Source organism: Hippocampus guttulatus, chromosome 13 (assembly GCF_054856545.1).
Source record: "Hippocampus guttulatus isolate MCC_2025c chromosome 13, RoL_Hgut_1.0, whole genome shotgun sequence".
Classification (NCBI taxonomy): Eukaryota; Metazoa; Chordata; class Actinopteri; order Syngnathiformes; family Syngnathidae; genus Hippocampus; species Hippocampus guttulatus.
Genome location: NC_141273.1, coordinates 8,071,756 through 8,086,001, shown reverse-complemented (window position 1 = coordinate 8,086,001; position 14,246 = coordinate 8,071,756). Strand labels below are relative to the sequence as shown.

Sequence of the window (14,246 nt, the reverse complement as noted above, 5' to 3'; positions counted from 1 at the left end):
AACATTTGGAAAATGTTGAAATTTAATGAACGTATCTTTTACAAAACATTTCATGAAGCACCTTACATTTCCTTCAGCAAATTTGCAAATAACTTTTATCATTCACATATATGCATTGCAAATGATCCCATTGATTGTACAAACTTTAACAAGTACTTGGTATTGAAAAATATAGTAATGCACTTTTTGATTAAACAAGATTTATAAAGAAAGGAAGTTTTAAACCATTTACACGTGCATATAAAATACCTTAGACCACCTTATAACACCTTGCAAACTAAGGAGAGTGCTATTAAATAAATGTGTAAATGTGAGAGTGCTATTGATCGCGTCTGCTGTCATGGGTCTGTCTCAGTGACAGACTGAGTCTGCTGTTGTCTTCTACTCTGGTAAAAACAAGCGGATACTCAATGAATTGCACCTTATTAAACATATTAATTCTGTGTCTTTTATGCATTTTTTTTTTCATTTTTAAATTATCCTGCAGGCCTGATTGAACCTCGCGTGCGCGCGCGTGTGTGTGTGTGTGTGTGAGATGAATGGAATTCCGCATCGGTGTGCAATTGTAAAACAAGGCTGTGTGTTGAAAAAATAAATCTGAAACTGCATTTAAGGGTGGCTCAATACTAGCTGAGTTGTATTGTAATTGATTTCTGGCCCAAATACTTCACTCCACAACTGGCCCTCATCTGGTTTGTCAGAGTCAAGCCAGTGCCTCCTTTGCCACTCCTGGGCCGTGTTCGGCCCACATGCATTATGCCAGTGCCGACTCAAGGCCAGCTGTGCCAGCTTCATGCCAAATCCGGGCCAGATGCCTTTGCTGACTGGGTTGTTGGACATGTTGACATCAACTATGTATGATGTTCCTTCACGCTCAGCGCAGCTTCATTCTTTTGTTGACGTGTGTCCCAAAGAACAGGTTGTCTGTCTCATTTTGCCTTTTGTGTCTACTTCCTGCCAGATGCTGCATCCGTCGGCGGCGTTAACAAGACCACGCCGAGAATGAAAGTGCAAACTCTCGCTGATATATCATCCCCTCAACAGCTGTTCTTCTGTTTGGAAGTCTGTCCACCAATCACCGGGCAGGGCCACGGGAAGTTGCCATCTGCGGGTGCCATGGCGACCGTTGTTTGTACGTGGGATGTGGAAACGAGGAGGAGGCTCGATCCACTGGAAAAGTGAAAGACCTGTAATTTAGTGATCACACCCAGATGCTTATAGCTGCAAACTTTGCACTCTGTAATGGTCATGGCATACCTCCTCTGAGGAAACTAAGAGAGTGCTCGTTTTAAACCAAATTGAAGGAAAAAAAATCCAACAGTCTCTCAAAATCCAGAATCTGCAGAGCAAAATGATTGAGAAGCCATGTCATTGCTCATAAAAACATTAGCCAGTAGAGGGAACTCGAGTGCCGTCAAAACAACACCGCCTCTTTGTCTCCATGCTGGGAATGAGGAGTTGAAAGATCCATAAGAACATATAAATGTACCATTAGCTTTCTGTTTCGGTGCCACTTAACACTCAGCAACGCTGCTGAGCCGAGTAGCGATGCAGAAGGTGAGATCACAATTAAGCAAGATGGATGAATACTCTAGATCAGGGGTCTGCAACCCACAGCTCCAGTGCCTCCAGTGCCACATGGGGGTTTCTGTGACTTTTGAAACATAAAAGAGTATTTCATTTCTTTTTTTTTTTTTTCATATTGTTTGTAATGCAATTTTGTGTTCTTTGATTTCACAAATGCAACAGCAACACACAATAGAGGTTTTGTTTTGTTTTTTTAGACATACATATTGACATTGTACAGTTTTACTCAAAATTAATTTACACATCAGAAGGATTTTGTGACTTCAGCTTTTTTTTTTTTTTGTGGGAGATGGTGCAAGGAGGTTTTCATGGATTCCTGGGCAGTGCCTCGATATCCAGCCACTGCTGACCCCAAGACCAAATGAAAGTCAGTAGGTTGTATCAGGACGGGCATCGAATATAAAGAGAGAAAAAAAAAAAAAACGGATCATGTGAGCAACTTGCTGTGGTGACCCTGACAGGATAAGTCCAAAGTCACATTGTTTCTATGAGTAGATGGGTATTTGGGTGATACAGTGGTAGATGGATGGATAGGGCATAAGTTCAGCACTTTAGTACATTTTTTTTGTTTTCTTTATGAATTTCCCAATTTGCCGCCATTTATCATGGAAAACATGTTAGATAGAGGTTTATCACTGTTGAATTATTGCGGTTTTTGGGTTAAAATCACTAATCCCACTTCCTAACTCCCAAATGAATTGAAATGGGCATCAGTTATATACGGATGTTCACTATTTGTGGGTTGGTCCAGCCCCCATTTCCACAAAAATAGCGGATGTCCACAGGTTCCCATATGATGCAGTCGAAGAGAGCCCTTCTTCACTCTTCCAATGAGGATAAAAAAATGGAAGCAAACACACTGACATTAAGAGCACCCAGAGAGCCTTAATGATTGGCATGTTCATGCAGTTATTCCTGCACGCAACACAAATGATGCTAATTATGACCACAGGCAACCTCTGACTGACTCAAGATGACAGGACACACCTCGGACCTATTTTATCCCAGTGTGACGCTGCCCCGCTCATTGTCCCTTAAGCCTGTGACACCTATTAGATGTCATTAGCTTCCTGTGGCCCAAGCTTGAAAAAAAAAGGCTCAGTGCCTGTCAAAACAGCAAAGGCTGAAGACTCATTTGTTGATGGTCATGCATTCGAGAGGACACCCTGTGACATGCAGGAGAATGTTCCTCGGTGAAAATAGGCCTCCACCAAGTCCAACACAATGAATTCCTGGATGTCATTCGAGATTTAAATCAACATACGATGGAGGGGAAAGCTACACATAATGTTTAATGCCCACTACATTTACACCGTGTGGGGCTTTTTTTTCTGTTTCTTCATGGAAACATGCATATCGATAATGTGTTCACAACATCAGGAAGAATATTGACTTCATATCTGCGGACTTAAGAGGCATATATCTTGAAAGCCTTCTCTGTTTGTTCGTTTGATTTCATTTATTAGGATCTCCATTTACTTTGTCAGACGCCATTGCTATTTTTCTTGGAGTCCTCTTCCACCATTATCCGTACAGTGCAACGCACCCTTAACAAAAACACAAAACAAATATATAATAGTGTTGGATGAATCAAATTCCACATGATGATGGAAAAACATTATATCCATGTGCCATGCCCGTTCTTGATTGAAACCCAAATCACACCCATAATCACACCACAAGAGCTAACTAGCAGCATGTGTACTTTACACCAATGCATAGCTGACTCCCTCCCCTTCACTTTTACTTGATGTATTTTACCGCATTGGCAGTCATTTCTCCAATTGAACAATCACTCGTCACTTTCCCGTTCCAGTTCTGCCTCACCTTCCTCCTGCACTTTTCCTCACTCGGGAGAAGTTGGCCTGTGGTGATTCACCTGTGCTTTCTCACCTGACCTCTGACTCACCTGTCAGGGTGCCAAGTGAGGTTTCAGGTTGTCTAAGGGCCACAAGGAGGGAGGGTAGAGCACCTACTTTATCATGACAGAAAGGACTTAGGACTTGGGTTCACAGTTAGCGTGTGGTTGTACTTTGCCCCTTGTCCAAAAACCACTGGGGCTAGATACTCCAGTTGACCCACTACCTCGAGGTGATTCTTACACACTGAACTTTATGTGATGTTCTGAAGGATAAGACGGTGCAGGGATGATGGCAGCATGGCGTAAGCTTCCCCATACGTGGAACTGGTTCCAAAGTGATCGAACAGGAAGTAGCCCGTTACCTTACCCCATTGCTGTGGGCTTAAAGTAAGTCGCAGTTTGACACTATGTGTTTGTCACCATTTCAGTTTTTCGTTATAATACTGAAGAGGAAGAGGACATGAGCAAATGGGTTCATCTAATTGCACAACAGGATCAGGAGGAGTTGAGGCTCGTCCATGAGTTACAGTTCCATAAAGACCGCTTCGACTTTGGGCTGACCAGGGAAGTTTTTGTTTTTTTTTTGCCACATTTTTATAGTTTCTCTTCAGATCAAGACCTCTTAGACACAAGTGATGCTGCCAAGCAATGGATCCAGTACTGGCGCGACGAGATATGATGATAGTTTCTCTTGTGTCCCAGACCTCGAGACACTGGGGCCACACATTAATTACCGAGTCCTCTGTTGCTCTTTTTTGTTGTACACAACCGCCATCATCATTGTATTCAAATACAACATTTTGATTGATGATTTTCAATAGAATCCATCGAGGAAATGTCAATTGCCCTTCCCTGTTGAAAGCGCTAATCTGTGAACATTCACGGTCGAAAATGATGGCCAAGGACATCTTACCGTATTGGCCCGAATATAAGACGGCCCTGATTATAAGATGCCCCCCTCTTTTACAAGACTCAAGTTTGAAAAAAGACTTTTTGAACACCAAATTAATTTTTATACAGAAAATAATTACAGTACATCTGATTATAACAATATATATGAGAGAAAAAGCATGTTATTTTGCCTTATTCAAATCCAAAGTGCAATCACATACGTAAATGAATGGCTTCTGGTTTTTGAAATGTAAATTACATCATAACTTCTCCTCAGCTGCTGGTTAACCTGCCCGATCTTCGACCCACTTTTCTCCAGATTGTCGCTATGTTTCTCCATTTTCTGTTATCTCTTCTATTATTTTCTTCTCTTTTCTTTCTTACCGCAATTTTTTTAATTTTTCTTCTTCGTGCTACCGCTATTTTTATTTTTATTCTTCGGGACAGGGGTTCACTTTGGCCTGGGGAGTCAAGTTCAGCATTCACTTCAATGATATCTGGCGCTATCTAGCGTCGTGAATTGGTATAATGTGTAGACCACGAATATAAGACGACCACCACTTTTTTCAGTGCAAAAAAACACCGTCTTATATCAGGGCCAATACGGTATTTTACCTTTGACCTCAAATCCGCTTGCCACGTTTCATCAAAACAAATACACTTCTTTCCCCAATACAGAAATCTCGGCCAATTCCTGAAAGTTTGATGACTGAGTGAAGAAGAAGAAGAAAACCTCCACAGATGCATTGCAGGAGGTGGAGAGTGAATCTCACAGTGGTCCGCAAGTAATCTAAAAAAAAGTCTTTGTCTGTTTTTTGGATTGAAAATGAAGTTGGAGGAATGGAGCTTGCTTCCCACTGCTCTTTACATCCTGTCACTCAGGTATTTTTGTAGATTGGCTGCGTTTGATTAGTGAGGCTGCACGCGTCAGCCATCACTGATGACATACCGTATTCCATGCTGCACCACAGCTTCCAGCCATGCACCTGTTCCCTCACAAGTACACGCACGCAAGCACGCTTGAGTGCATGTGGTTTCAACTTGGCTTTTTCTCATTAAAGACTGGTTGCAATTTGACAGCTTGTGACAGCGATGGCTTGCACATAGTTGGCGCCGCAGTGACAGATATCCGACGGCTTGATGATAACCGTTGCCTTATTGCAGAAACACAGGTGTCCCTCATGGCAGACGACAATCGACAGCTCTGAGTGACGGATGGCTTTGATGAAAAGTTACACAACTGGAAACAAAGTGGACGTGCCCCCCCAACCGCTTGCTATGACAGCATTCCATCCAATCCCGTTCCTTTTTCTCTCTCTGCTTTCACATTTGAAGACACAAAAATCACCCTTTGCAATGTCTCGGAATGCTTTTCTTTTTGTTTTTCTTTTCGCTTTGTAGCTCTCGCTCCTCTCGCGTGCCCTCTGTCAACGGTAAACTTTCTGAAATGCGAGCTTAACAGGCCGTGGAAGGGCAGCACAGATGGCTACATCCAAGGTGGTAATTATCAACTACTTCCACCCCGACAACAAGGAGGAAAAAAACCCAGTAACAAGGCAAGGTGTTGCCGTCAGGTCAACTGATGGCGCTGACACGTTTCGTAAGCGCACTTTGGCAGTGAGCTCAAGCAGACAAACGGGGAGGGAAAGGGGCGAGGGAATTTACAGCAAGGGGCCCTCTGGATGCTCGACAGTGTCACAGGTCAAGAACCACCATAAGAGGATGTTTTTTTTGGCTTCATTACACAGCAGCCGCAAGAAAATATCTATATTAAAAGTCTTTTATCCACTCCACCGCAGGTGTGAACGCATCATCTCGCATTTGACTGAGAATTGTCGGGATACTGCTAGCAGGGTTCCCACTCTTCCACTTGCTTTTTATTTATGGACCTTTTAAGGGGGCTAATTTAGCCGTTTTTAAGGACTTTTTCTCCATTCAGCAGGGGATTCGCGGTGGATTTAATGAACAGAAAGCCACATATCACTGAGCTGGTGTTCAAATCATTGCTGCCAAAGGAAGGGCACATCTTTATTTTTAGGGGCAATCAGCTAACCCTTTATTTAACATACTGTGTGTCAAAATGGCCCAAAATGACCCGAAGTGATCACGTGATCATCATCGGAACTGATCGGAGACGGCGGGAAAAGCAGAGCGGGAACCAGGAAGGCATGTAGCCCGACAGCGGGGTTTGAGGGGAAGGGCGCCAAGGGGATTTTCCGACAAAACTATTCATTGGAAGGGTGGGGAAAATGTCATACACAAATGAAATGAACACCACAGGTTAATTTTTAAGGATTTCTATTGATTTTTGAAGCTTTCCCTGAAAATTAAGGACAATTAAGAACATAATTTTACAACTTAGTGTGGGATTCAGGTTATTGTTTAAGGTGCGTCTGGGTTATTCTGGTTTGGAGTTAGGAATTGTGGTAGGGTTAGAGGTTAGGATTAGTGAGTTAGGAATTGTGGTAGGGTTAGAGGTTAGGATTAGTGAATCTGATTTCGGTTTCGGTCAGAATTAATTATTAGTGTTGGGTTATTCGTGACATGTAGAGAGAGTACTCGGGTCTGGGTATAAGTAGGCTCAGAATAAGGGTATTAGGGCAGTTGGGTTTGGATTGAGTAAGGCTGGGTTCAGCGGGCTTCAGAACAGGATAAAGATGGGATACATAGAGGTTGAAGGTTTAGCAAAAGCTAATTTCCATAATTGTTCTGAAAAATGTCCTTATTTTTCCAGTCTTAACTGTGGAAGGCTTGTTCTTTTGTCATGGCCGAGAAATGGTCGCTCTGCCAGTTTGTAATTCCGCACTAGGTGCTAGTAATGGCTGCATTTGTGCACTTTTATTCCTCCAAAAACTGTTTATTTTGCTGTAGATCAATTAAAATTAAAGGCGACAGCTAATTTGAATCCTCTTTGAATCACAGGAAATGTAATAGGGAACAAGATGATAGACAAGGCTCCCCCTACCTCCGCACAAGCCGCCCGCCAAATGCAAAAATATGGAAATGGAGCCCGTATTCGGATCTTTGTCTGGTTGTCATTCTCACGTGGGGCACATCAAAGCCATATGACCCGATTTTGCACCTGCTGTTTAATTAAATTTACAAGACAGGCACAGTCTCCACTCCTGGTGATATACAAATCTGGCTTTATTACCCACTACTGTAATTTACAAGGCAATTTACCGCTGGGCGCTAATGGGGCCTGCCAAAGTGCTCCCTCTGAAAACATATACAAACATGTGCAACAGCAAGTTGTGTGAAGATGGAACCCAAATTGCCAAGTCCAGTTTTCAAAATGTAAACACCACTTGAAACATTCCACCAGCTCCTCAGCTCACTTGACTCCAGCCCACAGCTCGGCCACCATGATTCCCATGAGCTGTAACACAATAGACCAGGGGTGCCCAAACTTTTTGGACCAAAGATCTACTTTTCGATCAACTAACCTCACGGGATCTACCCTTACCGACACACACACACACGCACACGTACACGTACACACAAGCACACACGTACACACAAGCACACACAAACACACGTACACGCACGCGTACACGTACACGCACACACACACCATGACGAGAAAGAGCCTGAAACTGAGGCATGCGATGCACTTTTGCAGCCTGTTAACTATCGTAGCTCACACGTACCGTTTTAAAGTGCTTCCCTGGGCCCTCCTAGGTTCCTATTCTTTGCCCGTGCCCTCTGTGAATTGTACACGAAGCAAACTCTGAATGAGAATAATATCGATAAAAGATAGAGCGCAACAGCTCTGATCACAAGCTGCAATTGCAGACTGCTGAGCGCAAACAACTTCCGGTGACGTCATCACGCGCCACCATAAATTCAAGATTTACCTGCTTTATTTTATTTTTTAAATATTTATGTTGTGAAAAGGAGACTGATAGGATGATTATGGTGCAGCGTACATTAACACAAAAAATATATTACTAACATGTACAAAGACACACAAATGGTTGTTTGTTTTTTTTTCTCCTTGACACCCTTCGGATCTACTTGGGACCTGTTTTAGATCTACCGGTAGATCAGGATCAACGTAATGGGCACCCCTGCAATAGACAATAGCTGATATCGAAATTCATAAAAAACGAGGGGCATACAATGGTGTCACTATTGCATTTCACAGTTACCACAGGTTGGTTGACTCAGTGCAACACAGATGTGCAACAATTTGCAGACGAGATTCTTGCACAACTAAATATATGTTCAGTGAATACAGGAAAGGCAGATCCTTCAATGCATTTTGCATTATATCCAGTAAATGGTTGAGTTTGTTGAAGAGAATGGAGCCTGAAATTAACTAATTTAATGTCAAAATATAAAATGCCGTTTAAAAAAATATTTATTGAATTATTATTCGTAAAAATGTAATAAAGGGCTTCGTGCAGCTCCTGAGTTCAGTATCAAGCCTATGGGAATTATTTCAGTATGATAATTCACCACTAGATGGCAGGAGTGCCTTTGATCAGATCTTGGTCCACACATGATGTATATACAGTAAGGCCATCATCCTCTGTGACGTGCGAAAGCAGTGTGGTGTTGAGAACATGGAGAAATACCGCCAGCTACCTCAAATGCCATCCTTATGTGCCCTTGCCTAAAGGAGACTGGTTTCACATAAAAAGTGCTAGAAAAGGACTTCTGTCAACATGCACACACACACACGCACGCAGGCACACACACACACACACATGCGCACACACACGCGCGCGCGTTGTTCAACGTTCATGAAAAGCTCATGCAAAGTTCATGCATCAGTGCAATGTTTTTTTTGCAATCAAAGTGCCCTTTTTTGTGTTGTTTATGTTGCTATTTTCATATGAAAGCATTGTTTTGATATTTCTTCGGTATCACAAATGCAAAAATAACCCCCAAAAATAGCATCAAAGTGAAAGTTCGACTTGAAATAAATCCTTTCACAAAACGCTCTTTTTCTCAGATTTTTTTTTCTTGGAAAAGAGTATTTTCAAGAAACTATGTAAAGAAAAACAAACACACACATTTTGAGCTTTATTTACTTTTTCAATCACATTGTTCATTATGCCTCTGAGAGAGCCTCACAACATTCATAGAAATTGCCACATGAAATAACCAGTTTGAGTGATTTACCTTGCCTTGCATTGTTGTCCTGCAATTAATGGTGGCCTAAGAAAACAAAACAAAACAAAACTTTTTTTTCTTTTTGCGGCATGAGGCACTGAAAAAACTGCTTCTGGGCTATGATCAGGCTAAACGCAGCCCCAGCTTTCATCACAAGTATTGACCAATGTCAGCACTGCACATTAGGTGCCGGCAACAGCTAGAACATAAAAGTCTACTGCGTGCGCTTCGAGCACCAGCTGCCATGTGGCCATCCGTGCACTGCTGCCTCATGAAGGGAATACACTTTCTAAAGACACCCACCAATCTGTGGCTATCCACCAACAAAAATACGATCACACTAAATCCATTTGTTTTAATGTCTTAGGGATTAAACTACAACTACCGGTAAACACGACGACTACTAACAAGATATTACATCTACTTGTACCAGGTGCCTTGTTTTCATCACAGTTGGCTCCACACAGTCCTCTAGTTGGACTGCCAAATTTGAACTGTGCTCACAATTGGTTTCAGTTCATTTATGGTTCGGAAATCACCACAGCCGTAATCCTAAACAGAATACTACAGATGTGAGGATTGTACTCATCTGACACCATGGCGCAGGTTCCTTTTTCATCACTTTTACATGAAACTAAGTGGTAGGAATTCAGTGATAATTTTTCAGTTTGAGCCCTGCGAGTCCCTGGGACTCGCTGATCAGAAAAGTATGAGTCCAGAAAAAGCCAAATTACTTCATTTAGAGTCCCACATTTCGAATTCTGAAATAGTCTATTTATTCAATTGCATATGATAATAACACAAACAAAAACAATATACATTGATAATAGGTTTAGTTCTTATAAACAAATGCTGCAAAAATGTAAATAATTCAGGCATGCAAGATTATTATCGCAAAAAACTATCCAACTTTAGCTGCTTCCTTTGTGATATCTCTGCAATAAACTTTCGCAATACTTGTTCGCAACACTTGTCTTAACGTTACACAACTTGGCAATCGTCTGCTTTCCACGGGGTGACGGCCGATCTCGCCAATCTCGTCTCGCGAGAATGGAAATCTCGTCACTCGAGATTACTTCACGCGAGATCAAAACAGCAATGGCGGCGATTATCAAACTACTGCGATTGTTGCTGGGAAAAAAAATTACCTTAATTTTATTTGTTTTTTTTGACTGAGAAATTTCCTTGCGTCCCATAAACGCACATTATTTGGAACTGTGCGTCTGGTGGGAAAATTATGCATCTAGGACGCGGGACGCAGAGGTAACGAGATGGCTGGGAATTGGAGAGGTACTCATGATGTGATAGCATATCATATCACACACATCACATTATGTAGCAGCGTAGCGTACATCATTTTCAGTGATCATTTAGATGTGCAATGTTGACAGAAGAGAAGAGGACAAAGATTTACATCATATTAAGTCAAAAATCCTCATAAAGTGCACATCGGAACGTATCTGTATTATCACTGAGAGTGACAGTACCATTACTTGATGATGCCATATCGATACTGGTAAGTGATAGCCTGCGTATATCGATATTTTAACCTACCTCTACGTTTGCATTCTGGACTTCTGGCAACTACTTCATTTGCAGTACACACACGCACATGCACACGTATACACACACACACACACACACACACACAGGTGGGCATTCCGTCAGTACTGACTGGTCTGCAGTCAAGTACGTATCTCAGGCAATCCATAATAGATGATGAAATTGGCAAGCCATCCAGCCTTATGGGCTTTTTTTTTCTCCTCCTCCAGCTGCTTGTTTTCCCACAAACTCATCTGTGCTGCTGACCTGTACGCCTTCATGAGCGAACGAAGAGAATGTGTCCGAATGTCACCATCTCTGGCAGCGAGCATCTTCGTGTCCCCCAACATGTTAGATGGGAATTTGAAAATGAGTGACTTTTCCACTCGCTCCAACCCCGCCATGAGCACATATGGCTGCAAAGCCCATGAGAAAATGTCAAAGTTGAGCCAAAAGTCCAAAGATGGTGTCACAGCATACAGAGTGGTAAGGCACCCATATTTATCCAAACACATACTCGCTGTCACAATGCCTCTTACTGTCTTGGTTGACATATTGTTATAATCAATAGAATTTGATAGAGGAAGGCCTCTGGCTTACATGTTTTCAAAGTTAGACCTGCAAAGTTTCTCTTCCATCTTAGCGCACTTTCATCCATTCGCAGGTATGAGTGCTGAGCTGTGATTGATGGAATATGTTGGCCTGGTGGTGGAATGCCAGTACCCAGCTGTTTTCCCCAAGCTGGAGACAACTATAGAGAGAGTGTGGGGGGGAGGGGAGAAATGGAGGGGGGGAGCAAAGGGAGGGCAAAAAGGAGAGCAGAAGCAAATCTCTCCCCCTCCTCCTCTTGCCATTCAGGCGGATCGGGTGTGAGTCGGAGCACAGAAACCATGCAGTGCGGCTGCTCTGGAACAGGTCTTCTTCATCTTCATCTTCCTCATTGTTCTCTACTCCCGAAGGATGGCCGCAATTAACACACGTAGACACCACGGAGGAGAGAAAACGCTCCGAAAATGACAACGCCGCGAGCCATAGCACATGGAAAGCAAAGTGGGAGAAGGAGAGAAATGAGGAAAACAAAAAGAGAGCAGCAAGACACCAGAGAGGGTGGTTTTTTTTCCTTCTTTTTTTTTTACAAAGGTGCAGGTGCAGAAGTTGAGTGACTGCCAGGCTGTGCTCTCTGTTTGCTTCCATATTAACGTTGTCAGCTTTTTACCTCCATGCTCCTCCCCTGCACCGCACCATGTTGTGCTGCTCGCTCATTTCGTTTCCGAGCACTCCCCCCACAGAATCGCAGCAAGCGCAATAAAAAAAGTTTGCTACAAACTTGCTCTGGAAAAGACAGGCCAAACATTCTATTTGTCATTTGATTGACTGGATTTGAAATTTTCCATACTGTAGCATTTGGGAGCTGAGAAAAAAAAAAAGAAAAAAAAAAGGCAGGACATTGCAAAGGCAGACGCAAAATAGAATAAAAAATCGCTCCCTGAGGCCTGAGCAACTATGATGTCATTTTCAATTGACCGATAGCGGCATAATTGCCGCTCCCTCAGTTGGCTAAAAACGGGTGGATTTTGCGGCTTAACAAATTTTCCACAAATTCAAAATTAATGCGAATGCCGTGTATGGACAACTGGAGGTACATAGAACACATGACATTTTTGGGTTGACTTCTCCTTTAAGAAACAGAATTGATTCCTTTTTTTAAGACGCAACAACAGATATATTTGTAAAAATAAATTTAAAATTATCGGGTATCGGCGTCGGCCTTCTGCGTGTGTGTGTGTGTGTGTCTAATAGAAATCAAATCTTATTTTGGGGGATGAAACTGGTTTACCTCTTTTCCCCGCAAATCAGCTGGTGGCACATTTATTAATGAAGAATCTATCTTGAAAGATTTCACTCTTGCACCATTTTAAAACCAACATGGCGATATCATTTAGCTTTGTTGAGTGGCGGCGCATGGGCCAAGGTAGAACCCATGACTTTTTGTTGAGGATCTCATGCCGATACAAGAATTTGTTTGGCTGTTTGAGTAACTACGGGATCAATTAAACTGTCAAGGGCATCTAACATTCAAAATGGGCTTTTTATCATGGTGCAATGAATAAAAACAAGAGACGAGTGGTCCAAAACAGAAGTTTGCTAGGTGTTGAGTGTTTCTTTGGTTCTTATCACAAACAAACATGCACAAGCTTGGCAATTACACACAAGCACACGTACACACACGCACACAAACACACACAAATACACGCATGCACACACCCTCGCTGAAGAACAGCCATATTTGTGTAATTAAGCCCTAATCATGTCGTGGCTTTATCACATTATTTATTTTTGTCCCTACAGATGTTTGCCTCCATACTGCGAGCTCTTTTTAATCAGTGAGACAGATGTCTCTCGTGACAAAAGCAAAACCTTTAAATCAGCTCAAATGCTCCCACATACTGCGCACAAAGACGTGCAAAACACAATCAGCTCATTTTATTTTTGGCTTTCTAATAACGAAGCAGTACATTTGTGGATTATGATGAACAATGCTGTTTCATACATATTCTGCCAGGAGGAGAGGTTAAACATTGTTTTGAGCACCGTTTCCGTGTTGAAAGGAGTCAAAAACAAAAAATTTGGGTGTGATTCTGCATGAAAAGAGGATTTTTTTTTTCCACAACAAAACTGTTCACTCGCCTCACAATGCAAATCCGTCCTGTTGATTGCTAACTTCTTTGATTGCTAACATCATTGTGGCTTCACAATAAAGGTAATTTATTGTCATTCTTGTCAGACTGAAAAGTGCTCTTGCAGCGACTGCTGCCCTCTACACTTTTGTCACAAAAACTGAATGTGGCATTTCACAACTATTTCATCTACTTTTGGTAATAGTTCATTCTTTGCGGAGCGCTCCACTCAGTTCAATTGATCTCTGCTGCAATACGAATGATGTAGCGAGAGACTTTTGTCATCAATAAATGTTGAAAAAGCCAAGCTTTCATGCTGACAAAAAGTTTCTAGCTCTGTCTCGTACTTCACAGAAGTTACGCTCGGAGAGGCGAAAAAAAAAAGTTTTACTAATGACCAAATGTCACTAATTAGTTTGAACTCTGCATTTTTTGATGACACCAGTTGGTGTGGTGGGGCTGCGGCACTTGTTGGCAGGGGGGCAGCAGGCGGGGGGGGGGGGTGGATTGATGGGCTGTGCCTCCAAATGTAAATTAAACAAAAGGCGGGAGTTCACACGACAGCT

General features: G+C 42.3%; 1 long non-coding RNA gene across 1 annotated transcript; it reads right to left on the bottom strand.

Annotated features, from left to right (window-relative positions):
- Positions 1-8,207, bottom strand: LOC147196180 (uncharacterized). Its single transcript, XR_015102736.1, has 2 exons — positions 7,990-8,207; positions 1-1,170 (listed from the first exon to the last, which is right to left on the bottom strand). It is a non-coding gene; the product is annotated as an uncharacterized LOC147196180 (long non-coding RNA).
- Positions 8,208-14,246: the final 6,039 nt, after the last annotated feature.